The 25,295-nt window shown below is 41.8% G+C and overlaps 1 long non-coding RNA gene across 1 annotated transcript; it reads left to right on the forward strand.

Moving 5' to 3' along the window:
• Positions 1–14,382: 14,382 nt before the first annotated feature.
• On the forward strand, positions 14,383–19,744 carry LOC111093362. The gene is made up of 3 exons (XR_005381362.1): positions 14,383–14,510; positions 16,398–16,525; positions 17,273–19,744. It is a non-coding gene; the product is annotated as an uncharacterized LOC111093362 (long non-coding RNA).
• The last annotated feature ends 5,551 nt before the right edge of the window (positions 19,745–25,295 follow it).

Consider the following 25,295-nt stretch of genomic DNA (forward strand, 5'->3'; position numbering starts at 1 on the left):
AGGGGAAGAGACACCGGTAACTTAAATAACCAAGGGCCTTGGAGCATCCCTGAATGACAGAAAGTCAGAGCTCTGAGTTCAGGCACACCTGGGTTCCTATCCTGATTCCAGCACCCAGTTCCCAAGCTCCTTAGGCAAGCTCACCTTTGTTTGCCTCACTTTTGTCACCTGAGATCAGTCCCTGCCTCACAGGGACTGTGAGAATGAAATATAAGGCCCCCCACGTAAAGATCTCAGAGGACTCCGTGAGCCTTCGTATTGTTAGAGCCACAGCTGTGAGAGCAGGGAGGCTGGGCGGAGGTGCTGGGGACCCAAAACTGAGCACAACTGCGATACACAGAAACAGCTTGAGGACAGAGCCATGAAGCTTTCCCTTTGACTGGCCGGGGTGTGGGGGTACAAGGAAGCTGCGTCTGGAAGGGCAGATAGGATATCCTGGAGATACTGGGGACAGGCAGTGTGTCCAGAGCAAGAAATCAGACCTTGTTCCAGAGTCAGCTGGGAGCCACAAATGGTTTGAGCAGGGAAGTGACCGGGTGAGAGGTGCAGGGAGCCCATGGTGTCCAAGCCCAGGTCCTGGAGAGGGTGGGAGTGTGGGTGCCTTTCAAATAGATCAATTCTGACACATCCTGGGAAAGACTTAGGGTTGAGTTGTAATTCTAATTCTTAGGACTTTATCCCTTTCACAACTAGCTTCAAAGGGGAGAAGCCTGGGTGACAAGAGAGGAGATAAGAGACCACGTTAATGATTGGAGAGGCAATATGGTTCAGGAATACATCGATCGGCCTGGTCTAATCATTTACAGGGAAAGCGTCTGCAAGAGAGGCATGTGAGGACTATGTTTCCCTGTGCGGGTGTGGTGTAAATGTTTGAATCCCCACAATGCTACCCCCCAGCTGTGGCTCCCTGGGCAGGTGATTTATGTTGGTGCCTTGAGACCTCTGCAGTAAATTGAGATGAGGGTGCATCCTTGGGGGGTAGACTTCCTACTGGGAGGCTCAGTCTCTTCCTCCAGCACAAAGAGAAACCTGCTGAAACTCTGACCTCAACTGACTGCTGACTGTACATTGAGAAAGCTCACGAGCTTCCCTCTCAAGTTGACCCAAAATCCACAGATGCTGTTTGCTCCTAATATGAAGATATGTCCCAATCTGTGAGGACATCTGAACTTGCGACCGACGTAAAGTCAGGTGCTAGGGTACGTGTTCCAGAGACTTGCAGGTGCTCTCAGCCCAAATTGCCTTTTTCTGAAGAAATTGTGTGATGCGTTGGTGCTGATGAGGCATTTCCAAAATAAAACCTGACTCAGTTCATCTTCCTGATGCGAAAGGTCAGGAAGACCAAAGGCTGTACAAGAAGGTAGTAATCCAAATATGAAGCCAAGTAAAATGTGACATGATTTTAAGCAACTGACAGATTGAAAGAAAAGAAAAACCATTTGACCTTGACATTATTGTGCCTCTTTCCCTTTCCAATAGTCCACAGCTCTTGACACTAGACCCACTGGGAGGACTGTGTGATCCCAGAACATTCCCTCCCTGTGGTGGGCAATAATTAACTGATCATAGTAACCCATATGCATTTTTTATGGGTTCTAACTTTTTCAATCAAAAAAAAAAAAAGCAGGGAAGCCTTTATTACAGTTGCAGAACTGAATGGAGAGCATATGAATGTTGACAACATAAAAGCAAAGGTGTAACTGACAAAGGGCTCTAGATTAATTCAGTGGGTTGGCTTGTGTCCTCCATAAAAATGAAATTACTGAGGAGGAATCCAAAGCAATCACATCGACATGAAATGCCCAAATCCTACATTTGGTAAATTTGGCAGATTTGTTATTCATCAAACTGCATTTTAGAGAATTGCCCTGCTTCTTACAGAAGATAAGAGATGAAAGAGAGTGACCTTGTCTTTCATACAGGAAAATAAATTACTGATTGAAGGTGAAGAGAACAAAAACTAGAGGTTCAAGCATAGTATTTAAAGTTAAAAATGTCAGCAATGAGAGATTGTTAGGAAATAACAGAACTATCAAGCCTTAGGAAAAAGAAGAGGTGGGAAGGGGGTGGGAGCAGTACAGAGTCATGTGACCTAAATCTGCATCATACTTTTTTTTTTTTTAAGATTTTACTTCTTTATTTGAAAGAGAGAGAGAGAGCATAAGTGGGTGGGGGGACAGGCAGAGGGCTGAGCAGAGAGCCCAATGCCGGGCTCAATCCCAGGACCCTGAGATCATGACCTGAGCTGAAGGCAGATGTTTAACTGACTGAGCCACCCAGGTACCCCATGAATCATACTTTCTTAACAAGGAGTCAATAGAATGTCCCAAAGCTAAGGAAATTAGGAGAGTATTGCTTTGCATTGCAAGCTCTCTTTTGTTATATTCTTTTTTATCAGGTGCATCAATGTGTCAATAATATGCTTGGGGCTGTGTGTGTGTGTGTGTGTGTGTGTGTGTGTGTATGTTCCTTACAGGCAAGGACCACACCTAGCAGTCTTTGTTTTCCTAGGTCTACCCTTGTAGCTGGCACAATAGCAATAAAATGACAACAATTATAGGAAAACTGTCTGTTTTCCTGGGCCAAGAGCTTCACACACACAAACACAAAAAAAAAAAGTAGCTATTCCTTACGCAGCCCAGCAAGGCAAACATTCTGTCCTTCCAATGAGGAAGTAGACATGAAGGAGTTGAAAAAGAGGAGAAAGTATTGTCCAAGGACACACAACTGGTTAATGGCAGGATCTGAACCCAGGTCCTGAAATCCAGCAGGATTGAAATCTAAGTTTGACTGTCTCTAAGACCTGGAGGTTTTTGCTAACCCAGCATTTGAATGAATGATTATGAGTAAGTGAATGCATACAAAATTTTAAATGTCAGTTATGTTTGAAAGTATCATTCTATACTTCAGAAAGTATCATTCTATCAAGTATCACTATCCAGATCTAAAAAGCTTTAGACTCATAAACTTACTGTGCCCGAAATAACTGGAAGAGGCTATTGTAAAGTCATAAATAAGACCTAGTAGAAGCCAGAGGGAAAATTTAGATTCTTTAAAGTAAGTGGAGAGATTTTGTCCAGTAATGGAACAAATTGAAATAATCCAGGCTGAAAGAACACTGGGTAGTAAATATATATTGAATCAACCTCAACACTTTCAGCTTTCGGGACTAAAATATCATTTTCATGCAGATTTAAATGGCTTAGGCATTAGGGCTTAATAGCCTAAGTGGCTGTGTCTTTGAGCCCAAAGAAGGTCATACGGATACAATGCAAGAGCGTGCTCTGCCTTAGGAGGACAGAGCACTCCCCATGCCTGTGTGATCACTTGCTGTCAGTGAAAAAGCTGGAGAGCACCCCTTCCCTCACATATGTATGTACAAATTATACTCTGATATAATGGATTAAGGTACATATTATAGCACACACACAAAATAAGAAATGTAAAAGGATGAACCAAATACTGCGTATAAGCAGTTCTACTGTTCCTTCTTACTCTCCAATGCACAGTCTCGTACAACACCAGCTACACTCCACTTGAAAGAATACTGGTCTTGGGGTGCCATGGTGGTTCAGTCAGTTGAGCATTGGACTCTTGATCTCAGCTCAGGTCTTGATTTCATGGTCATAAGTTCAAGCTCTATGTTAGGCTCCCCACCAGGTGTGGAGCCTACTTAAAAAAAAAAAAAAAAAGGAATACTGGTTTATAGAGTGGATTATCACAACCGAGCAAGCAGTCATGGAGAATAAATGATGTATAGAAGAAAACAAAACTATTATAATTAGAGTTAACATTTATTATGGACTTACTTTGTGCCAGGCCCTGTTTTAGGCAGTTCCTATTAATTCTCTTAATCCCTACAACAACCCTATGGGCAATTGTGTTGTTAATTTCCATTTCACAAGGAACAAGATTGAGGCACTGAAAGATTAAATAATTTACCTGTGGTCACACAGCTAATAAGCGTTGGGGCCACGTGGCCTTTTTAAATAAACATTTTAGGGCACCTAGTTGTTCAGTTGGTTGGGCATCTGCCTTTGGCTTGGGCCCTGATCCCAGGCTCCTGGGAGCGAGTCCCATATCTCTGTGGGGAACCCGCTTCTTCCTCTCCCTGCTGCTCCTCCTGCTTGTGGTCCCCACCCCGTCAAATAAATAAAAATCTTTAAAAAATAAACATTTTATTTTGGAAAAATGTTTGATTTACAGAAAAGTTGCAGAGAACTCCCCTACACCTGTCACACAGACTTGCCGTTGCTAACGTCTGCTCTCATCATGGTCCATTTGCACAACTAAGACACTAACATTGGTACATTACTATTAACTAAACCCCAGGCTTATTTGGAGTTCACCAGTGTTGTCATGAATGTCCTCTTTCTGTTCCAGGATCAAATCTGGAGTATCCCACTGCATCTAGCTGTCCTGTCTCCCCTATCCCCTCTGGTCTTTGACAGTTTCTCAGTCTTTCCTTGTGTTTTTATGTCTTTAACATCTATGAGAATTACCAGGCAGGCATTTTGTAGAACATTCCTCAATTTGGGTTTGGTTGGTGTGTGTCTCGTGATTGGCTTGGAATTAGGAGTTTTTGGAGAGAAGGCCACAGAAACCGGATGTCCTTCTCATCCTGTTATGTCAGGGGGCACAGCATATCAAGCTGACATTACCATTGATGCTGTCCTTCATCACTTGATTAAGGGGATGTTTGCCAGGTTTCTCTACTGTATAAAGTTACCATTTTTCCCATTCTATACTCTGTTAGTTGGAAGCAAATCAATAAGCCTGACTCACCCTGGGGAGGGGGAGGAGAGTAAGCTCCACATTCTAGAGTGAGGTGTAGCTACATCTACATATACTATTTGGAATTCTTCTGTAAGGAAAATTTTTGTCTCTTCTCCTTCACTTATTTATTTATTAATTCAATCATTTATTTACATCAATATGAACTCATATGTATCTATTTCACAGTTGGGGTTATACTGCAATACTCTGCTAATTATTTTATCGTTTAAATTGTACCAGTGTTGGCCACTCTTCCAGGTTGTTTCCTGTATCTCTTTGACATACCCTCCATCCACGTGGTTGGGTTTATTATTTGGTTTGCTTTAGCTAGCTCTTATTCTCTGGCACTACAAGATACTTCAAACTCATCTTGTATATTTCTTGCCCTAATCCTAGAATTAGTCATTTCTCTAAGACCAAGACATTTCTCTTGGTTTCTTTCATTGAAAAATGATATTAGAAACCAAGATCTGGGTGCTAGGTGTGCTCACGGCTACCAGCGTGTCATTGCTTCTAGGTCCTCTCAGTGACCAGAGCAAGGACATGCATGTATGTGTACTAACTCATGTAGACATACATCTCAACAATCATTTCTGTGTCTATCTACCAACCTTCCTATCTCTCTATCCAAACATGAGTTCATATTCATGGCTTTCAACTCGAATCCAGTACCATAGAGTTTGTTTTAGCTTTTCTTTCTTTCTTATCTGTAACTTCCCTCTCTGACAGTGAGAAACCAGGCTCCCAGCATGTACCATCCATTACTTATTTGTTCAACCCTGGTCTACAGATGAAGCAGTTTGAGAATTGTTAGCCTATACCCCTGTGAGAAGTAACTTTACCAAGTAGAATACAGTGGTTTTGTGCACTTCCTTTGCCTTTAGCCTGACAACTTTTTCCAGAGTTGTTTAAGTCAGCTCCTTTGGTCCCCATCCATCGCAATGCTATGATATCATCATTTTGCATCAGTCAGGGTTCTGCCAAAGAAATAGAGTCACAGTAGGATAGGAAGGTGGACACACATACGGTGTTCCTTTGCTTGTAGGTGACTATCTAATCCCTGAGTGTACACATCCCTCTATGTGTGTCTGTGTCTAAATCTCCTCCTTTATAAAGACGCAGTCATATTAGATCAGGGTCCACTCTAGTGACCTCATCTTAACTTGATCATCTGCAAAGATCTTATTTCCAAGAAAGGCCATGTTAATAGGTACTGGGGTGAAGACTCCAACATCTTTTGGGGGCACAATTCAACCCATAACTCTAGGCACACCTGAAGTGCAGAGGGCAGACCATCAGAAAGGGCAAGCTGGAAACTCAGGCAAGGCCTGAGCTACTTGCTATCTACATGCAGAATTTCTTCTGCTTCAGGAAACCTTAGCTCTGCTATAAGATCCTTCTGCTGATTGAATCAGGCTCATCCAGATGATCTAGGATTATCTCCCTCATTTAAAGTAAACTGATTATGGAGCACCTGATGGGTCAGTGTGTTAAGCGTCTAACTGGTGATTTCAGTTTAGGTCACGATCTCAAAGGTTGTAAGATGGAGCCCCTCTCCAACTGGGCGTGGAGCCTGCTAAAGATTCTCTGTCTCCCTCTTCTTCTGCCCCTCCCTCAACCCCTAAAAATAAATAAATAAATTAATTAATTAATTAGTTAAAAAATAAAGTAAAGTGATTCTGGATTTTTATCCCATCTACAGGATACCTTCACAACTACGTCCAGTTTAGTGTTCGATGGAATAAGGAGGGACGGTAGCCTAACCAAACCTACCATTGCACACTGTGATGCATTTAGATTCATTTGTCATAGTTGACATTCCACAGGATGCCCTTTGAGGTCAGAGAATGTCCAAACCAAACCCAGAAACTGCTGTAACTATGAATCCGGGTGGAGTTACATTTTATACCTCTCACTACCTTATACATGTTTGAACAGAAAGGGACTATGTTTTTTTAAAGAAAGGGTTACAAGATCATTTCCTTAAAATAGCAGCAAAGACAGGAGGACAGAGTCTTGGAGCAGCGGGAGGAGTCTCCCAATGCATGGCTGCCCACTGCAGCCCTCACCTGCTCACCTGCAGCCTGATGTGCCAATCGGACAGAGGCTACATCAAGAAACAGGTAAAATTTTCAGGATAGAGCGAGCAATTGCACAATGCTGGGAACCTGTCCAGTCTACTCCAAGTTGCCCACACAACCTACCCCCGCACAGAGGAGACCTGATGCTTTACCCTCCATAGGGTCCACAATTACCATTCAAAGACCTCAGAGAACAATAGTGACCCAAATCAACCTCAGACACTCTTGAGCATCTTTAGGAAATCCTCTCCCACTTTCTAGCCAGAATCTTAGACCCATCTGAGAAGGACAGAATTAAACTTTCCCCTCCTCTGCTGAAGGAGCTAGCCTGGAGTCAAGGGTGTTACAATGTGAGGCTAATTACTGTAGCCTCTTAATATTCTCTTCTCTGAGGCCCTCCCGGGAAGGATAAAATAAAACCCTGCATAATAATAGGTGAAATGAACGGTGGGCTGAGAACCTTCAGTGGCTGCGTGACCTTGGACAAAGTAGTTGACCCAGACTGGCAATCTCATTAACACAAAGAGAAAGAGAGTTGAGAGAAAAGGCTCCTTTCTTCTCCTGGCTGGGGTGAGGAGGATCAGGCTGGAGCTGCGGGATGTCAGAGAGAACTTGCCTGGAATACAGACCCAGGGAGGCAGCACTACCTTATGGGAGACACAGTGCCCGGTTCTCCAGCCTGGGGCCCTCTGTTATATCACCCCACAATTTTTGTTCAGCTCACAGCCTCACTTTTATTTGTCTGACAGCTTTTGTTTTGTTTTTTCCATCATGAACTCTACCTATACAGGGAAGGGTAGAAAAAGCTTCTGTAGGGTTTGGAAACTAGTAGTAACACCACCACCAGCATATTCGCCCTCCAGGAAGAGAAACAAGCTTACCAAGCCTTAAAATACGATACGCACCACCCCCCCCCCCCCCCCCCCCTGCCCCAAACACCTCTTCCAGGTCACTTTTTCCTCCTTTCCTCCCACCCTCTTTCCCCCTGGAGCTAACCTTACTAGCCTGATTTTTGTGCTGAGGGACTCTCTTGCCTATTCTTATCTCCCATGAATGTGACCTCTAAAAATAGATTTTGTTTTTGACATTTATATCAATTACAGTCATACTGCTATGAGTTCAACCGTGATCTGCTCCTTGTGCTTGGTTTTATTTATTTATTTATTTATTTATTTATTTATTTATTCTTAAGATTTTATTTATTTATGAGAGACACAGAGAGAGAGGCAGAGACACACGCAGAGGGAGAAGCAGGCTCCTTGTGGGGAACCCAATGTGGTACTCGATCCCAGGACCCCAGGATCGTGACCTGAGCCAAAGGCAGATGCTTAACTGCTGAGCCACCCAGGTGCCCTTGTGCCTGGTTTTATGTTTTAAGTCTCCTTCATGCTACTGAGGGCAGCTGTGTGGGGTTGGTTCATTCATTACCACCGCTGTGTGGCATTTCTTTATACCCTGAATCACATACACCATGATCTAGCCATTCTACTGTTGATGGCATTCGGGTTGTTTTCAGTCTGGAGCCACTAAGAACACTGCAACCATGGATCCTCCTGCATGTGTGTCCTGTTTCTTCGCAGGAGTGGAACTCCTGGGCCATGGAACGTGTGCATGGTCAGCCTTACCGGGTCATACTCCGTAATGCCATACTGTTTTTCAAAGTGGTTGTACCAATCTATGCTCCCCCCACTAGCAGCTCCTATGATTTCCTTACCCCCCCTCCCCACCCAACAACATTATAACTCATCAACCTTGTTTTTGCTAATTTAGGGTTATAAGATGGTTTGTATTGTAGTTTTCTTGCATAATTCCCTAGTTGAAAATGATACTGGGCATCTTTTCATACGATTATGAGTCATATATGTACTTTCCTTCTATAAAATGCCTGTTTGTGTCTTGCTGACTATTTTACTAAGTCATTTGCTTTGTTCTTTTTTTTTTTTTTAAAGGATGTGTTTGTTTATTTTAGAGAAACAAAGCAAGATTGGCAAGGAGGGGCAGAGGGACAGGGAAAGAGAAAATCTCCCCACTGACCAAGGAGCCTGACTCAGGGCTCCATCCCACAACCCTGAGATCATGACCTAAGCTGAAATCAAGAGCTGCACGCTTAACCATCTGATCCACCCAGGCGCCCCTGCTTTGGTCTTATGGTTTCATAAGAGTTGTTAAAGATTCTGAAAGTCCTTTTTGGTTATATATTGTAAATCTCTCTATTTGTATCCTCTGTTTACTGTCTTCAAGTTATCTTCTGATGAAAAAAAAAAGTTTAGGTTGAACATTGCTGAATTTGCAATGATTTGTCAGAAGTGTTGATCTGTAGTCGAGAGTCGCACCTGCTTCGGCTGCTTCTTCCACATAGTTTTGACTATTCTTGGCCTTTTGATCTTCTATACACGTTTAAGGATCCACTTGTTATGTTCTACCAAACAAACAAACAAAACCACAAACTCCTACTGGAATTTCACTAAATGTGAAATCTTTAAAGATCTTGTGATCTTTAGATCACAAAGGGAGGGATTTATATCTTTATAATATTGGCTTCCTATTCAAAATGTAAACATGGTATATGCCACGGTTTTAGGACTAATTTAAAATTTTTCAGTAAAGTTTTAGAGTTTTATCTCCAAAGGCTTACATCTCTTTCATAAATGTCCTTCCAACCACTTTCTACTTTTTGGGGTTTTTTTGTTTTGTTTTGTTTTTAAAGATTTTATTTATTCATTCATGAGAGACACAGAGAGGCAGAGACACAGGCAGAGGGAGAAGCAGGCTCCATGCAGGGAGCCTGATGCGGGACTCGATCCCGGGTCTCCAGGATCACACTCTGGGCTGAAGGCAGGCGCTGAACCGCTGAGCCACCCAGGCATCCCCAACTTTCTACTTTTTGTTGCTAATATAAATAGTATCTTGTAAAATTATATTTTTCTAAATAATTGCCTCTGGTATATAGAAATGCAACTGATTTTTTTTTTGCAATTGATTTTTATGTCAATTTTATGTTGCAGCCATCTTGCTAAACTCTTAACTCTAATAATGAAGATATAGATTATTTTGGGATTTTTACATCTGAAAACAGTTTTGTTTTTCCTCTTCAATGCTTATACTTTTCATTTCTTTTTCTTTTTTTACTGTCCTAGCTGCAACCTCAGATACATTGCTGAATAGGAATATAGGAAGTGGGCGTTTCTATCTTATCCCTTGATTTTAAACTTTTGACTATTAATAATGATGTTTGTTCTAGGTTTTTAAGAGGTCCTATTTCAGAAATATCTCCTCTATTCCTAGTTTGCTTTAATTGCGTTCCAGAAGTTTCAAAACAATATTTTCATCATATTCATTTCTATGTATTTTTAAATTTCCATTATGATCATTCCTTTGATCTATGAGTTATAAAAGCATGTTTTCCATTTCCAAATGTAAGGGTTTTTTCTCATTATAATTTTTATTATTGATTTCTAACTTAATTACATTTGAAATTTATTCATAGAAATTCCATTTACGCTTAAAAGGAAGCAATAATTTCCAACTGCAGAGTACAATGTTCTCTATATGCCCCTTTTATCAAGCATATTAATGTGTTGAGTCTTCTATGTCTTTATTGATATTTATCTGTTGAATCTATGAATTAAAGATGATAAAGATGTTTGTATGATAAAGATGTTTAAAATCTCCCACTAGCACAGTGGATTGGTCTAGCTTCATTTTTCATGCTGTCATTTGTTTGCCTTATGTATTTTGAGCATAAATAGATCGATAATGATAGATAGATGATAGATAGAGAGATAAATAGATAACAGATAGTCTTACCAGTTTGAAATTGTTTTATGTGTTTGGGAAATCAAGCATTTTACTACTATATAGTGACCTCTTATTACTCATGTTGTTTGCCTTAAAGTCTGTTTTTTTCTGATACTAATATATTTTTCCAGCTTTCTTTTGATTAGTATTTACCTATTGTATCTTTCTCCCTCCTTTAACTTCCAATATTTCTACATCCTTATGTTTGAAATGTGTCTCATGTAAGTAGCATATGATAGATTATATATTTTTTTATCCAGGCTATCAGTTTTTCCCAAGTTTTTATTTAAAATCCAGTTAGTTAGTATATAGTGTAATACTAGTTTCAGGAGTAGAATTTAGTGATTCATCACTTACATATAACACCTGGTGCTCATCACAAGGGCCTGTCACCCACCTAGCCCATCCCCCTGCCTAGACTCCTCCAGCAGCCCTCAGTTTATTCTCTATAGTTCACTAGGGTCTGTTTCTTGGTTTGCCTTTCCCCCTCTCTCTCTCTCTCTCTTTTTACTTTCACTTTTGTTCATCTGGGGTTTTTTTTTCTTAAATTCCACATATGAGTGAAATCCTGTGGTATTTGTCTTTCTCTGACTTATTTCACTTAGCATTATACTCTCTAGCTCTATCTATGTTGTTGCAAATGGAGAGATTGCATTATTTTTGATGGTTGAGTAATATTCCATTATATATATATATACATATATATATAATATACCACCTCTTCTTTATCTATTCATCAGTCAATGGACTCTTAGTTCCCATAATTTGGTTATTGTTGATTCAATTTTTGTCTTTTAACTGGAGAGTTTAGTTCTATTCCATTCATCATAATTAGTAATATATTTGCATTTATTTCTACCATCCTACTATGTGTTTTACATTTGTCTCACTTTTTCTGTTTTCCCACACTCCACTTCTCGTGAGCTAAGTGAGGGGTTTTTTTTATTTATACATTTGTATTCCATAGGTTTTTTTCCCTATTGGCTTCTATTTGTTTGGAAGTTATAGCCTCTGCATCTTTTCTTCTTAGGGGTCACCTTAAAAATCTTAATATGCATTTTTTAATAATTCTAAAATTAACATCTTTACCTCCTCCTGAAAAATTCATGGTTTTTAAATGTATTTTAAATTCCAATTATTCCCACCTTCAATCCAATGTTTATGCCAGTTGATAGTTTACTTCTAATATGTTTTTACCCTGGAAATGTGATATTATCATTTTATAGAATTAAGGTTTATTCATATTTATCCACATACTTAGAATATATTTGTGCACTATCCCTTCTCGTATCTCACATTGTCCCTCTTGGACCATTTTCTCCCATCTGAAGTATACTGTGTAGAATTTTATTTAGTGGAGATCTTCTGGGTAAATAATCTGCTTTATTCGTTTTATTTAAGATTTTTTAAATTTATTTGGCAGAGGGAGAGAGAGAGAGAGAGAGAGAGAGAGAGAACAATCAGGGAGAGCAGAAGAGGGAAAGGGATCCGGACACAGGGTTAGATCCCAGGACCTTGGGATCATGACCTCAGTTGAAGGCAGACACCCAACCCACTGAGCACCCAGGCATCCCTATTTCTTTTATTTTAAACATCTTTACTTTGCCCTCAGTTTTGAAAGAATCATTTGGCTGGATATAGAATTTTTGTTAACAGTTATTTTCTGTCAGCACATCATGCCCTCTGGCTTCCATTAAAGTGGAGAGAAGTCAGCAGTAATACTAATTGCCATGCTTTTGTAAAAGACCCATCTTTCCTCCCTGACTGCTTTCAACATCACTTCATCACCTCTTTTTCTTTATTCTGTAGTTAATATGTCTAGGACTGTGCTTCCTTTTATTCATCCTCCTTTGGCTTTGTTAAAGATTAGTGTCTTCCAAGAGTTCTCGAAAATTCTTAGCCGTTATCTGTTAGAAGGAAATCCTCTCCCCATATCTAAAGGAAACTTCTCATTTGATTCTCTCTCTAAACTTGCCTTATTTTCATATTTCTTAACTTCTCCAGTTTATATCCATGGTAATGTCATTGCATCTGTCTTCATTATTTCTCTCTAACTGTATCTAATTTTCTGGTTACTCCATCATTCGAAGTGCTAATCTCCATTATTGTATTTTTCCTAGTCAAAAGTGTTATTTCGTTGGTTCTTTTTCAGATCTACTTGCTCCCTGCTCACATTTTCAAGATTCATTTACCTCCCAGAATCCTTGGTTTCAGTTTGTTTGGGAACTGAGAGGATTATCTTATTTCTATATCAGCTCAGAGATAACATTTGTAAAGATTTAAAGAAATACTTTATCCAGTATTTCAGTTGTTTTGGATGGGAAAATTGTTCTGGCTATCCAATCTACTCTATTGCTGGAAACAGAAATGATCAAGCTGTTTTATTTTTAGCCAAAGCTAATTTCCAGATCGCTCTGCACCTGTAAACCTGAAACAATTTGCATGAACACTCCTTCCCTTTCTAACTAAAAAGAATTTCCAAAGAGGATAACCAATGGACTTTTCTTAGAGGATAACATGCCAATCTGCCTGTTCCAGAGGCTCCCAGAATGACATTTCTAACTCACATTTGTTTGTCAAGCATATGTGTATTAGAAGTGTTACCTCCATTTTCACCATCACTCTCTGAGGTAGATATTATTACTAGTTCCACTTTACTGATAAGCAACTGAGGAGAGAAATGGTTATGAAATTTGCCCAAATAACGTAGTGACAGTGGGAAGCATTCAAGCTCCAGAGCACATGCTCTTAAGCTCGCTGCTATGTTATCTCTGTTAGAAGATGAGCAATCAGTGCAAAACTAGCTGCCTGAGAAATGTGGCCCATATTGGATTGTTCAGGGGAAATTATTCCTCTAGCATCGTGGTTCTTAACTGGCACAGCCCATCAGAAGCACCCAGGGAGTGTCTTCAAAACATACGTGGCACCTTCCAAGTAGACATTCTAATTTAGTTGGTTGGAGTGGAGTCTTTTATCAAGTCTCCCCTGCAGTACTGGTGGACCCTCTTGATCAGAACCTCTCCTCTGTGGGTGTTCCAGGGCTCTCACCCCGAAAAGCTTCCTCTCTCTTAGTTCACATGTTAGAACACTTTATCAGGTTTTAACTTCCCAGAGAAATGGACGTTGGGCAAGAGAGATGTCATCTCACCAGTCACCATCTGGATGTCCTTGAGCAATTCACTCCCCCAAATCTGAGCCTCGGTTTCTTCCTGTCAAATGAGAGTCTGTTTTAGTGCTAACATTGAAAATTCTCAGTCACTGAATAAGCCCGATATATTTTGGATCAGCACTGTGTGGCAACAAGTCAGTGCTCAGAGAAGGAAAGTTCTGGCTTAAACTAGGCCTGGGAATTACTTATGGATTTCATATATCCATCACTCCATATGCATGGATATTTGGAAGGGAGAGTCATCGCAGGATGCTGCCACTTAAGTGATCCTAACTCATCTCCAACACAGAAGACCCTTGCTGAAAGCCCATGCTTTCTCCTTGCTAGTTAAGTGCTTAAGAAAAGCACAAGCTACAATTTAACTGGGGAAGAGTCACTAAGGGACAAAATCCTAAAAAAAGACGGGGAGGCCCAGACTGAGAATGCCACCCACCTCCACACACACACACCCCTTCTGTCAAGGATGCTGAAGCCATCTGGTCAGAAAGAAGCTGCTTTTAAGGAATTTGGCTTTGTTGGGCCTGTGTATAAAATTCCAACACAGATGTTCCTTGGCAACCAAGCACCTGACTTCTCTGGACCAACATGGTAACAACTCTCCCTCCCTGGCTAGTTCTGGCCCTGGGTTTGAACCAACTTAGTCCTTCATTCAGTGCTTCTGGCCTGAGCTCTCCTAACCCCCAAAGGTAACCAAACATTGCCCTGCAGGGTTGAGCCTGATGTCCTTCTCCTCAGTGCTCCCTACCCTGTGCTTTATAGGGTTTCACGGCTCTGCTTTGTCCACTCATAGTGCTCCCAAGCCCAGAAGTCAGGGAGAAGTCCCTTCACATGTACTTAGAAATGTGAAGGTGATATGCTGAGTTTTCTGAGGACCCCAACCAGCCATGGGCATTGATTCATAAAACAACCTCACCTATTCATGTGGAACCCCCCAAGACATGACCTGGCTTCCCCACCAGCCCCGTGCCTGTCTCTGGATCACCATCTAAGCCTGGTTCTGTTGCCTAGACACGCCTGGCCTCCTGTGGTTGCCTTTGTAAATCCCAGGTGAGGCCTTAGTTCCTAAGGAGAGGGGCTAGGGCTTCATTCTGCTTCCCTCACAGAGGTTCTTTAGAAAGGCCACTGGGGGGATCTCTGGGTGGCACAGTGGTTTGGCGCCTGCCTTTGGCCCAGGGCGCGATCCTGGAGACCTGGGATCGAATCCCACGTCGGGCTCCCGGGGCATGGGGCCTGCTTCTCCCTCTGCCTATGTCTCTGCCTCTCTTTCTCTCTCTGTGACTATCATTAATAAATAAAAATTAAAAAAAAAAAAGGCCACTGGGGGGATCCCTGGGTGGCACAGCAGTTTAGCGCCTGCCTTTGGCCCAGGGCACGATCCTGGAGACCCGGGATCGAATCCCACGTCGGGCTCCCCGTGCATGGAGCCTGCTTCTCCCTCTGCCTATGTCTCTGCCTCTCTCTCTCTCTCTGTGACTATCATAAATAAATAAAAATTAAAAAAAAAAAAAAGAAAGGCCACTGGGCAAGGGGTTGACAGAGATGGTGGCAGTGGGAATGGAAGCTAGGAGGACCTGGTTCTATACGAATAAGGTAATGTATTTAGTGCGTTACCTGGAGTACGAGAAAGACTTACCATAGGTTGGCTATTATTAGAGCGCTGGGTAGGTGGCAGATCTTCCAGATACCATTTGAAGCACTCTGCATATATTCTCCACAATTCCTAATACATTTCCTTCTAGCTGTTATTATTCTCACAATTTTATAGCTGAAGAAACAGAAGTTCAGAGAGGTTAAATAATTTGTCCAATGTCACACAGCCAGCAGCAGTCATTTCAAATACAAATGAGTCCAACTCTAAAATCTGGATGCTTTCCACTATTCTAGGTTGTCTTATTTCCCCTATGAAATGGCAAGTCTCTCAATGCATTTGTTTCTTAAAACAACTAATAAAATATTCTTTTAAAAATATTCATAGGAGCTATGAGGGGGAAAAAGGCTACCCTAATCAATCTGGATATTGTAATAGAGCATAAAACTATGCTCTGGCCTCCTGGAAGCCCAAAGAGGAAATGAAAGAGAAGAAATTTGTCTTCCTGGGCCCTCCTTTCCTGATAGCTCTTGCTTCCTCCCTCCATTCCCCCACCCCTCCCCCCACCCCAACATCTACTTCTGTTCCTCTACCAGAAGGATTCTGGAGCCTGGTGCTTTATTCTCAGCCAGGGCAACATCCCATGCCCTGTCCTGTCTCTCCGCCCTCAGCCTGCCAGCCTGCCACCAGTTATCATTTTTTTCTGTATTTGATGGTTACATAAAAATCAGTGAGTAAGCCCTATGCACTTAAGGCTTGATCTGAGCAGAACAGGTAATTACAGACCAGAGCAGAGTATGGTGAAGGGTGGAGTTTAAGGTTTAGAGAAGAAGGGCAGTAGACATGTCTCCAACGGAGAAAGCATCTCCCATAAGTGGCAGGAGTAAAAGGGAAAATTCAGAATGGGAGTATCTTTGGGAACCCCACATATTGTAGAGTCCCCTAACTGCTCTACCATGGGTTGGGCTGCTCATCCTCTTAACAGGTCAACAATACAAGGTCAAGCAAGTTTCACTAAATAATCCTGGAAGAACAGGACTGCTTCTCTGGACATTGTATCCACCTCCTACTCTTCTGGTGTGCAGGGCCCAGGCAGCTAATGAAATCCTATAGGTAAGCAAGAGCAGATCAGCCTAGTCCCAATTTCCAGAGACTGAAAGTATTTTGAGAATCTGAGAATCCACGTGTCCATCAGGCATTTACATAAACTGAATGACCATTACTGTGAATCACTATTTCACAAACATACCAGACACTGTGAAATTTATTGTCCTTGGTTCTTTTGATTTTAAGGAAGAAAGTCGGGGGAAGGGCTCTTTGGTAGCGATGTCATTGAGTGACGAAGGAGGCCGATTCTCCCGGTATATCAGTCAAGATTCTCCAGAGAAATAGAGACAGTAGAGGTATGAATTGATGCTGAAGTCTTGGAGCAGAATTTCTTCTCCAGGAAACTTCAGCTTTTGTTTTTAATGTCTTCAACTGATTGGATGAGGACCACTCACATTATTGAGAAGAATCCTCTTAATTTAAAAGTCAACAGATTGTAGATGTTGATCACATCTACAAAATGTCTTCATAACAAAACTTTTATTAGTATTTGATCAAATAATAGCCTAGCCAGGTTGACATAAAACTAACCATCACACATGCACATCCAGGAACAGGAACCATCACAGCCTCCTGAAGACAGGAACAAGAATTGTTCTGGATCTACCAGTACCCAGACATTAATGTGATTCAGTCGCTTCCTCCCAATCTCTTCTACTCCCAAATGGCACTTTTTTTTTTTTTTCCTGTACCTTCACTTCAGATTTCCCAGAAAGAAAACATATTGATTCAGGTCATTTTTTTTCATCCTAGGCCATGTTAAGGTCAGTGTGAGGATAGATTGACCTGGAGTCAGGTGATCTCCCCATGGCCCAATCACCATTTGTCCCCATGCAAAGGCCAGCAAGGGCTTTGTCTCAGAAGAGGCTACTGTGGGCCAAGAGTTTCAGCTACGCAAGAATTTGGAGCACAGCAGACCCCGGACAGCACATCTACACCTGCCTTTCTACCTTCTCAGCACCAAGCTAATGGATCCTAATCACAAACACTGCTGCACAGAACTTCTCTCTCCCAGCGAGGAGACAACCAAAGACTCACGTCCAATAGGCAGAGTGTGCAGCGGCCATGTGGGGCGGCCCCTTACAAAGTGGTTTCTCAGCATGAAGGCCACAATCTGCTGCTGATACTCATTCCTTTCATGTTCCCTCTGCAACCTTTTCTAGGGGTTATTCCTTATCCTTCTGCAAACAAAGGGCAAATGGTGAATGTAACAATCACCAACACACCTAGTAAATATGAAGGAAAAACAGAGCATTCTTAGGCTAGCAATAACTAAATTAATAACATCTACCATTTAAAAAGAAAATGGAGGGGGATATGGTATAATTATCCAATTTTCAGATATTTTAACAAGGAGGGGAAAATAAACCTGAAAAAAATGAGAGATACCATGCCCTTAATTCTAGAGTTAGTTCCAAGGCTGTAACTAACATTAGTGGCTCTTCTCCTCCCTCCTTCCATATTACCTTTGATTTTTGCTCAATGGAGTTGAATCTAACTTTTGCTATCAGGAAGTCTTTGGCTGCAAATAATAGAAAATCCAACGAATAGTGGCTTAAATAAACAGGGATTTGTTTTTCTCATATAACAAGATGTAGAAAGCAATTTCTGATGTTGGTCTAGCAATGATGTCAGGAATCCAGGGGACCTAAGTCCATTCCACTCTCACCCTCTCCCTCCTGATCACAAGATGCCACCGTGGGCGTCCTGGCCGTGTGCAAGGCAGGAGGACTAGAGAGGAATAGACACCGGCTGCGTCTTGACTTTTAATCAGCAAAGCCAAAGCTTTTCTAGGAGCGTCCAGCAGGCTGCTCCTTCTGTCTTCTTGGCCAGAACCCCATCACATGACCACTCCTAGCTATGTTGGAGGCTGTGAAACCAAATATCTAGCAAAAAAAAGAGAGAGAAATGTCATAACGGACTTAGACCAAATGTGATTCTTTGGTCATGGCAGATTACCTTCCTCCAAACAACACAAGCAAGGAAGAGGTGAGGAAATGACTGTGTACTTGGTGCACCTGCCTACACGAGAGCCATAGTTTTCTGCTACCTTTTATAGTTCCCTATGTCCTACTTTATAGTAGCAACTTCCTGGATAATCAACACCAATCTGTTTGGCCAATGTCCTGTACCCCCTAACATTTATCTAACCACCTGGTGGCAGATCTGGTTCCACGGGGCTTACATCATGGTCCTCGTTGGAAGTATTTCTCTACTGGGTCGTGAAACTTCCAGACCAGTAGAGTCTAGCTGCAGTGGTAAAAATGCATCATCAAGCAGAGGCATGAGTAGATTCCCACCTCCACCTGGAGACTCTCAGCTTTTTAAATTTTCTGGTTGTAGGAGGAGATAGAAGCATATAAAAGAACTTAAAATTATTAATGAATTCATAGTTCCTTTATCTCTTTATATCTTTTCTCAACCAGTCATTACCAAACAAGAGTGATATGAGTGTCTGTGAAATGGTTTTGACTTTCAAAACCCTTTCAAAAGGGTTCTCCATTCTTGAAGGAAGACAGAGACCCACTGGTCCAGTGGGAAGATGTCCAGGAGTTAGAAGTTTTTTGTGTTCAGGCTGGCTCTGCAGCTACCTAACCAGCTGGGCACCTTCGGAGAGATCATCTCCTCTGTCAGGACCTCAGCGACATGCTCTGGAAGATCAGCAGGATGGACTAGATGATCACAAAGGCCCTTTCCAGCTTGCTATATTTTCTAATTTATTAGGATTAGGATTAATTTATTAGGATTATTAATTTATTAGGATATTCATTAGAATTATAAATTAGGATCTATTAACTTATCTTGCAATTTTGAAATCTTATGATCCTATTACTCTCAGGGTTGAACTTTCTTTGCTGTTCTTAGTTTGCCTCCGTTTCAAAAGATAGACATCCTCTCATTTACCCTAAAGGGAATGGGCTTTCTAGGTTAACTAGAATATACTGCAGTGGCATGTAAGAAGACACCCGGTGGTGATTGGTCATACCATATTATTCACAACTTCTATTTTCAACAATAAGAAAAAAAGGAAGGAAGGAAGGAGTTTGGTACAAAAGTCTTAAATCTCCCCTAAGAAAAATAAAGCAAATTGAAACTGTCTGGATTTTATTGGGGTCTTTCACCTTCTAGACTCATTGGCAATGCATCAAAAGTAACACAAGGTTCTAAGAGAATTCATTAATGCCGAAGTTCATTTAGTCACATTTGGTGCAAAAATGACGGTGTACTGGGGTGAAATAAATCTTCATTTAAAAAATAAATGTCAAGGCTGTTTGAAGATTTCTTCAAAATTGTTTGAGTTTTTTACACCTTTCTTTCTTACCCATAAATGATTACATGGTATGCTACAGAGAACATGGAGCTAGGAATCAGTTACCGAAAATCGTTGGCGGTATTAATCATGTGGCCCTAACCAAGAAGTCCTTTTATTTCCTTTAGTTTCAAAATAGAAATGATGATAATTAACACTAAAGGCTTCAGTGAGAATAAGATCACACCAGAAGAAATACAGTAATATATGCCAAAACTTTTGTAAGCTATAAAATGATATAATTATAATGAAAGACACCTTTGAGTTAATGTGGAAATGATTTGAAAAGAATGTAAAATATATAATTTATAATTAATAATCTTTTTTGAAGTTCAAAAGATCTTTTCCACCTGATATTTTTTAGATACATTTACCATAATCCAAAGCAGCTGAACTCATATATATACACATACATACACACTTTCTTTAGTAGCATGTTAGAAATTTGTTTTAATTTATTCAGGAAAAAGAAAAACAAAATATTTTCAATACCCTAATTGTAGTTATTGTTTTACAGGTGCACACATGTCAAATCTTATCAAGTGTACATTGAAAATACGTACGATTAATCAGATATCAATTATATCTTAGTAAAACTGTAAAAAAATATTAATTCTGAAAGGTCAACTAACTTGGAAGATTAGGGCAGCCCGGGTGGCTCAGCAGTTTAGTGCCACCTTCAGCCCAGGGCCTGATCCTAGGGCCCCGGGATCGAGTCCTTTGTCGGGCTCGACAAAGGGCTGCATGGAGCCTGCTTCTCCCTCTGCCTGTGTCTCTGCCTCTCTCTCTCTCTGAGTCTCATGAATAAATAGATAAAATCTTTTTTAAAAAAAGTAAATAAATAAAAATAAAGTGAATTCACCACGAATAATATTGTCTAAAAATAAAAATTAAAAAAAAACATGGAAGATTATATTCTGGTTGACTCACTCTTCTGGCTTCCTTGTCCTGCGTCTTCATTCCTGGAAATGTTCTGAGAGAATGTAGTCAGCACACATTCCTAGCATTGAGCTCCTTCCAGTTAAGATTTCAAGACTCCCTACCACCTCTGGCGGTCATGTGGCAGTAAATGAAGACGGGGACTCTGCAAGAATCCCTGGCCCTGACGGGAGCCCAGCTTATCCTTCTCTGAGAATTCGGCCCTGAAAGGCAGACTCATCAGCTCATTCCTCAGGGAAATAAATGGAAGAGGAAGGATGAGGGGAGAGAGAGAAAAAGAGAGACAGACAGACAGACAGAGAGAAAGGAAGAATGGGCAGCCCTGGGATTCGAGCCCAATACAAAAGCAAGCAAGAAAAGTAGGGCCGCCTTGAGACAATGGATTGCTGCCTCCCAGCATCCTTCCTTTCCCTTCGCCTGAGGTTTTGCTGCCAAACACATTCAGGCGAGGCCAGACAGGAGAACAGATTCTACTGAAAGCCATTTCACCCAACACAGAGATTTCTAAACGGAGAGACCATTTGAAGTTTAATACAGGACTAGAAGTGATAGGACATTTGCAAGATGACAGGAAGTTTTGGCAGAGATGCTAAGAGAAGGCTGACCACTCTGCCCAAACGGAGTCCTCTCCCGCCAACAGCAGGTACTGATTCATTCCTTTGCTTTCAGGTTTTCACTTTTACACGAAGTCAATCCTTCTGGGAGTGCCCTGTACAGATAATATTTTTATTCTCAGACAGGTTTGATGAGGGTCAGAAAGCCCAAGCAGAGGTTCTCAGGATTGCTTGCCCATTGAAGTTACCTGACTAGATTTTTAAGCTACTGATACCAGGCTCTCAGCTCCACAGATTCTGACTCCACTGGTTTGGGCTTGAGCAGAGGGATTTTTTTTTTTAAGTCCTCCAAAAGATTTTAATGTGCAGCCAAAGTTGAGAAGCATCTCTCTTGGGCAGGGGACCCACACGGCTGGCTGGTAAGCGGATTCCCTAGGAGCCTGGTGAACATACAGATGTGTGGCTCCTCCTCAGACCTTCTGCCTGAGAATCTCAGGGGGTTTGTCCTACAGCCATCCCTTGGCCCTGGTGGTAAGAGCTCCAAGGAAGTATCCTCATCCACAGCCGCGCACTCTCACTTCACCTAGAGCATAAGGCCTAAAGCAATGCTTCTCAAACGTGCATACTGATTACCTGAGAATCTGGTCAAAACGCAGATTCGAGGAAGGAGTCTGAGACTCTGGGTTTCTAACTAGCTCTCATCTGCTGCCCAAGCTGCTATGGACCACATTTTAAGGAGCAAGGGCCTATAGCCGTGGTTTTCAACCTTGGCTATCCATAAAAAAAATCCTGCAGTCTGGGGAAGTCTGATTCAATCGGCCTGGGGCACTGGGATTGTTTTTTAAAATGCTCCAGATAATTCTTAACCAAGGTTGAGAACCACAAATAAGCAAAACCAAAACACTATGTTGAAGGGATATATCTGCTTTAGGATTTTTGATGCTTTATTCTACGACAGGAACAAAATACATTAAAACAAGAGCGTATGTAATTTCTCTGTAGAGAATGGATCTTGAGGAAGAGCCTTTTGCTTGTCAAAGAAATGGCACAATGCAGAGGCTGGTGGTGGAAAGAGAACTCTTTCTACAGAAAAAAAAAAAAAAAAGGAGCATGGAGCTCTGAGAGAAGATGATTCCCAGATGCTGCATGACACAGGAGACAGGGAAAAGCTGCTGTGAGGATGGAACTTGGGTAAAGACAGAGAAATGACTCTAGAGAAATTTAAGACAGTTTTACTGTGCCTAGGGCCATGTAGCCTCCTTCCTCAATGTCCAGAAACCTTCAACAAAGACCTAGTCCAAATGATAGTTGGCCTCCCCTCTGTGGTGGATTTTGTTTGGTTTTTGCCTGGGTCACTCTACCTAATGGGGTTCTCATAAGGACCCTATTATTATGTTTGGAGAAGGTAAACAATGTGCCCCAAGTCTGGCAGCTGGCAGGCCAAGGCAGGGCTGAAAGCTGAATCTGACCCCCCAGGAGGAGACTGAGGCCTCTGGCTTAGCTGGGTTTGCTAGAGAAGAAACAAGGCTTCCAGGAAGAGAAAATAAGGGTTTGGATGGAAGAATAGGCTTCTGCTAAAGGCAGGAAGGCTGCCACTCAGCCCCCACCCCCCCACCCCCATCCAGGCCTGAACCCCAGGGAAAGAGAGAGGAGAGAAGAGTCATGATGTGAAAAGTAGAAGAGCTTTCTCTTCAGGTATCTCTGGGCAGACCCCAAGTGGCCTGCCTCAAGAACAAAGAAACACAAGGTAGGCCAAGGGTTCTTCTTGCTCTGACAGGAAACAGGGCTTCAGGAACTCTGGGAACACAGCACTCGTTCAACAAAACATTTATTTAGCACCTACTGCATGCCTAGTGTTGTGGCTTCGGTGACAAGCAGTTCTAGTGCTAGAACGAAGACACGCCTCCAAAGATGTGAAGTTCACAGGCTTCTTACGCCCAAGTTCACCGAGGGCAGAGGTGCCTCTCTCTGTACGTGTTTCTGCCTCCCACACCTCTTCAACATTACTCATTTCACCAGGGAAAAATTATTTCTAACTTTCCTCATGCTCTAAAGGTTTCTGGAACTCAAAAATGAGAAGGAAGTGTCCATAAGATTAAAACAACTACCGGGTATGTTGCAAGAATGTTCTCTCATAGCTCCTTCAGGAATGCACACAGTGTAATGTAATCCACAAATCAACAAGAGTTCCAAGGGTTATTTCTTTAGTGGCTCCTCAATATAAGTTTCCACATCACACCAAGGAGCAATTCAGCAAATAACTCTACAGAGGCCCATTTCGCAAGGGCCCGCCCAGAGGGGCAGCTGCATTCAGGACAATGTTAAACAAATAATTCTTAAATTGAGGGGTGGTTGAGGTGTTGAGATTCCCTTCGAGAACTGGAAGAAAACACTATGGAATGTCTCCCTGAGAGAAAACAGACATCTTGCACTAACACACAAAACGCTGCCTAGGATTCCAGTTCCCAGACCCCCTGAACCCCAGTCACAGACCTGTCAGGGTCTGTGAGACCTGAATACCGATTTGAGGATGCCTAGCTCAGGGGAAAGGGTGAACAGCACATCCTTCAGGGCACCCTTCATAAATATTTTCTTTCAGTGGGGTTCTAGACAAAAACAAGGCAGCTACGAGTTTGAGGTTATGTTCTCAACAGGAAGCTGAAGCAGCTGCCACTCTTCAGTGACATCATAAACACAGGGGACTCATCATGACTTCTCTGGCTCATCCAACTCCTATAGTTGAAATCCCACCCTCTTCCGTTTACCTCCCATCAGCTGGTTTGGAAGAGGCATCATCTTAAATAACCTGCCCTAAGATATAAATGACTAATAGCCCTAAACCCACCTGGGGATCTTTCCATTTCAAAGAGGGGCAATGTTTATCCAAATGGTGACATTTCAGAACAAGCGACAAAAGAAAATAATTCCAGAGGGACAAAAGAAGGAAAATAGATAATGAGCACCTACTACATGTCAGGCATTGCATGTTATTTATTTGATTTTCCCAACGCTGCTGTCCACCCTTTACTAAGAAGGAAGCTGATGCCCCAAACACAAGATAATTTAACGCCGTAGAGCAGGGTTCTCAACTTGTGTGCACACTGGAGTCACCTGGGGACTTTCAAAGACACTGGGTCCCACCCCAGAGATTGTAGCCTTGGCTTTGGCATTTTTAAAAGATGCTCTGAGCATTCTACTATGCGGACAGGTTGGCAACCCCTGTCAGAGAGGAGATGGTGGAGGTGTTAAAGGCCCCAGTTCTTTCTTACTTCAGGGCAGATATCCTGCTGGACACACCCAACCCTCATCTGAGTTATATAAATCTTGGACTAGTTTTTTTTTATATATATATAAATTTGTTTTTTATTGGTGTTCAATTTGCCAACATATAGAATAACACCCAGTTTGAACTAGTTTTGTAACAGTTGGTATGTACCTGCCAACTCAAGTCCCTGTCCTCCCCATGACTCCCCTTCCTTGCCCTGGCTCCAGGGTACCCCCTATGCCAGGAAGACTCTGGCAAAAATGTTGTCAAGTATCTTGAAGATCATCCCTGATAGTTTCTGTGCTTATTTGCCTTTCACACCACCTGAGTACATGTGAGCAAAGTTGGAAAGAAAATTGGGGAAGTTTTCTGGGCATCAGTTCCACGAAGCTGAAAACTCTACCCTTCACCTGTTCACCATACTGACACTAACTGGAAATACCAACAGCAAATTGGGACCGTTGCTCAGTTTTTTGCAAGATATAGCTTAGGACTTTGAAATCAAAATATGTTTTGTTCTTGAATGTACCAACTCCACTGTCAAGTGGTCCCCTTGAGTTGTCCAATAAATAAGAGATACTAAGAAAGAAAAAAGGCTCAGGAAATGATCTCAGCCTTCCCAGCCGACTATACTTTCCTGTAATACAAGCAGCAGGTCAGGCAAGTCTGAGGTTTAAGCAAGAAATTCTTGTCCCCTGTGGGGCAAAG

The sequence above is a fragment of the Canis lupus genome, chromosome 30 (assembly GCF_011100685.1).
Source record: "Canis lupus familiaris isolate Mischka breed German Shepherd chromosome 30, alternate assembly UU_Cfam_GSD_1.0, whole genome shotgun sequence".
Lineage (NCBI taxonomy): Eukaryota > Metazoa > Chordata > Mammalia > Carnivora > Canidae > Canis > Canis lupus.